This window comes from Scylla paramamosain, chromosome 40, assembly GCF_035594125.1.
Source record: "Scylla paramamosain isolate STU-SP2022 chromosome 40, ASM3559412v1, whole genome shotgun sequence".
NCBI lineage: Eukaryota > Metazoa > Arthropoda > Malacostraca > Decapoda > Portunidae > Scylla > Scylla paramamosain.
This window is the reverse complement of record NC_087190.1, coordinates 10389489-10392754: the sequence shown is the minus strand read 5'-3', so window position 1 is coordinate 10392754 and position 3266 is coordinate 10389489. Positions and strand designations below refer to the sequence as shown.

The window sequence follows — 3266 nt, the reverse complement described above, 5'->3', positions numbered from 1 at the left end:
CTTTTTTGTCCACCTCCCTAATGCAAGAGTTAACCAGTAAGACTTGGACTCTTTCAAAAGGGAGGGTTCAAGACACTTATCCTGTTTTTTTATTTTTTTATTTATATATTTTTTATTCTATTTGACATCTGTGTGGGAACTCGCAATAAGTGGGCCTTTTCTTTTTGTTCACAATTTTTGTTGTCCTTGGACAGTGGTCATCCTATACAAAATTAATAAATATAAGTATTTGTACTGATTGAATAAAAGACATTATAATAACAATAAGAATGTGAAATATATATATATATATATATATATATATATATATATATATATATATATATATATATATATATATATATATATATATATATATATATATATATATATATATATATATATATATATATATATATATATATATATATATATATATATATATATAGTGTGTGTGTGTGTGTGTAAATAATAATAATAATAAACGGTTTATTCTTTAGGCAGTTGACAAACTGAAAATGTACAGAGGGGGTAAAGCAATCCTTGTTTTCGCCCGGGATTGAACCGGGGACCTTGCGCGTGTGAGGCGCACGTGATAACCACTACACTACGAAAACTTCTATGTAATAATAATAATGATAATAATAATAAACGGTTTATTATTTAGGCAGTTAACAAACTGAAAATGTACATAGGGGGTGGGGAAATACTTAACATTAATCCTAAAGGTAAGTCTAATCTAGAAGGGACTATTGATTGATGACTCGCACCATGGTGGGAATCGCACTGAGTCTGTACTGGTCCCGCCTTTAGGGGCGTTATCTTGTTGTGGTGTCTGGTGGCACGGACCGGGCGAGGCGCGTCAGGCGGCAGCATGTGTCTGAGACGTGGATGATGCAATAGTCCCCTTCCAAACTTCTGCAGAGCCTCTCGGTGCCTGGTGGATAGTCTGGACAGACTCAGGGTGGTCAGGGCTTCTTCATAGGTGGTGTAGGCAGGGCCAAGGATGACCCTGCACGCCCTTATCTGCACACTCTCTAGCTGTTGCTGTTGAGTGTGTGTGAGGGAGGAGGACCACGCTGGGGAGGCGTACATGAGTCGGCGTCCCCAGCGACCTGAGTCTGCGCAGCATGTACAGCCTGTAGGTAGCTGATCTTACGGTGCTGGCGGCATGCTGCTTCCAGGTCAGCTGGTCGTCCACCGTGACTCCGAGAAGCTTGGCACATCGGACCACCTGGAGCGGGTGAGGAGCCACTGTGAGCTGGTGAGGGGGCACTGGTACAGAGGAGGTACAGAAATGCATCACCACAGTTTTGCTGTGGTTGATGGTCATCCTGCTCTCCTCCGTCCACGTCTGCAGTCGCTCCAGAATTGGTTGCAGTGGCGAGTAGTCCGGGTTCTTGATGGAAACTGGGACGCCCACGGTGCAGTCGTCCACATACTTCCAGCGATGGGGGGTGTCAGTGAGGGCGTCGTTAATGAGGAGGAGGAAGCATAGAGGACCGATCTTGGTCCCCTGGGGGACCCCACATGTCAGCTGTTGGAAATTAGAGACAAAGCCCTGATAGCGAACGGCCTGACGGCTCCCTGTGAGGAAGTCGGCTAGCCACGCTATCAGGTTAGGAGGGAGATCCATACTTACTGCCTTGCTGATGACAACAGTGTGATCAACAAGATCAAAGGCTTTTTTTGAAGTCCAGAAAAGCAACAGCTAGAGAGGTGTTTCGCTGGTCCAGGTGGCTGTGGATGAATTCAAGGAAGCTGGTCAGGTAATGGGAGGTGGAGGTGGCTTTAATATTTCCAAATTGTCTGATATCCACGGTATTACAAATTTTGGTGTAGGCCCAGTCATACACAAAATCTTCACATATAAGGCTAGGGATGGGGATGATAGAGACTGGCCTGAGGTTATTGAGTAACTGTGGACTGGAAGTTTTGGGGATGGGGGTGACATAAGATGTCTTCCAGTCCTCGGGGCAAGAGTGATGGGAGAGTGAGGCGTTTATTATAGAGCATAGCGGTGTTGCTAGCTCTACAGCAAATTCCTTGTAAATTTTTATAGGAAGGTCAGTGGGTGTGGTGGATCTTGGTTTGAATTTGAGTATTCTCTTAAAAACATCCACCTCCTGGACAATGGGGGGAGGGGAGGGAGCGGGAAGATAGGCAGGAAGCAGAGTGGTGTGGAGGGGAGGAAAGGTTTGACAGATAGCAGCAAAGTGATCGTTCATCTCCTGAGCCGCGAGATTAGCTGTGTGTGTGTGTGTGCGTGTGTGTGTGTGTGTGTGTGTGTGTGTGTGTGTGTGTGTGTGTGTGTGTGTGTAATTGCTGCTTATCTGTGTAAGACATAAGACTGTCTTATGTCTTACATAAGACTTACTAAGACAAACAATGGCATCACAGTCTAATTTTCAGCCACTGGGAATTAAATCACTGAGGCAGAAAAACACTTGATGTATGCACTAACAATTTATAAGGCTCATACAGGCGTGACGTCAGAACAGCGAGCACGCACCGGCCAATCCAAGGCTCGCAAAAATGTGTCAAAACAGTGAGCACACACTGGCAAATCACAAGGCGCATATGGCAGTGACGTCAGAACAGCGAGTACACACTGCCCAATCACAAGGCTCACATGACAGTGACGTCAGAACAGCGAGAACACATTGACCAATCACAAGGCTCACAGGACAGTGATATCAAAACAGCGAGCACACATTGACCAATCCCAAGGCTCACACAACAGTGACGTCAAAATAGGGAGCACACACTGCCCACTCACAAGCCTCACACAACAGTGACATCAAAGCAGCGAGCACACACTGACCAGTCACAAGGATCACACGGCAGTGACGTTAGAACAGCGAGCACGCACTGGATTGGTCACAAGGAACGATGAATCACGGGCCAGGAAACACTATGACATCACTAGAAGGCCTCTAACAAAGAGGACATGGAATCTTTTGCCATATAAATTAGAAAAACGACACCGCACTGGCGGAAACACCAAATATTGGCTCAAAACCGTAGACAACAGGGAAGATGGCGGCGATATAAGCAGGCAGGATACACAGAGACCAGCAGAAACAGCCAGTCACAGAGCAGTATAAGATGATGAGAGCACAAGCTGACAAAGGCAAGCAAGCAGGAGAAAAGTTCATCCAGAAGACCCACAAAAAGCAGAAGGCATAGTAGAATTAAATGTTGTTCTTGTCGAGTGTCTTAAGCAAGAAATTCAACATGGGCGGGAGACAGTAGACATTGTGAGCGATGAGTGTGAATAGCCATGG

General features: G+C 45.3%; 1 non-coding gene across 1 annotated transcript; it reads right to left on the bottom strand.

The window, feature by feature from the left end:
• Positions 1-523: 523 nt before the first annotated feature.
• Positions 524-596, bottom strand: Trnav-cac (transfer RNA valine (anticodon CAC)). Its single transcript has one exon. It is a non-coding gene; the product is annotated as a tRNA-Val (tRNA).
• Between the last annotated feature and the right edge of the window lie 2670 nt (positions 597-3266).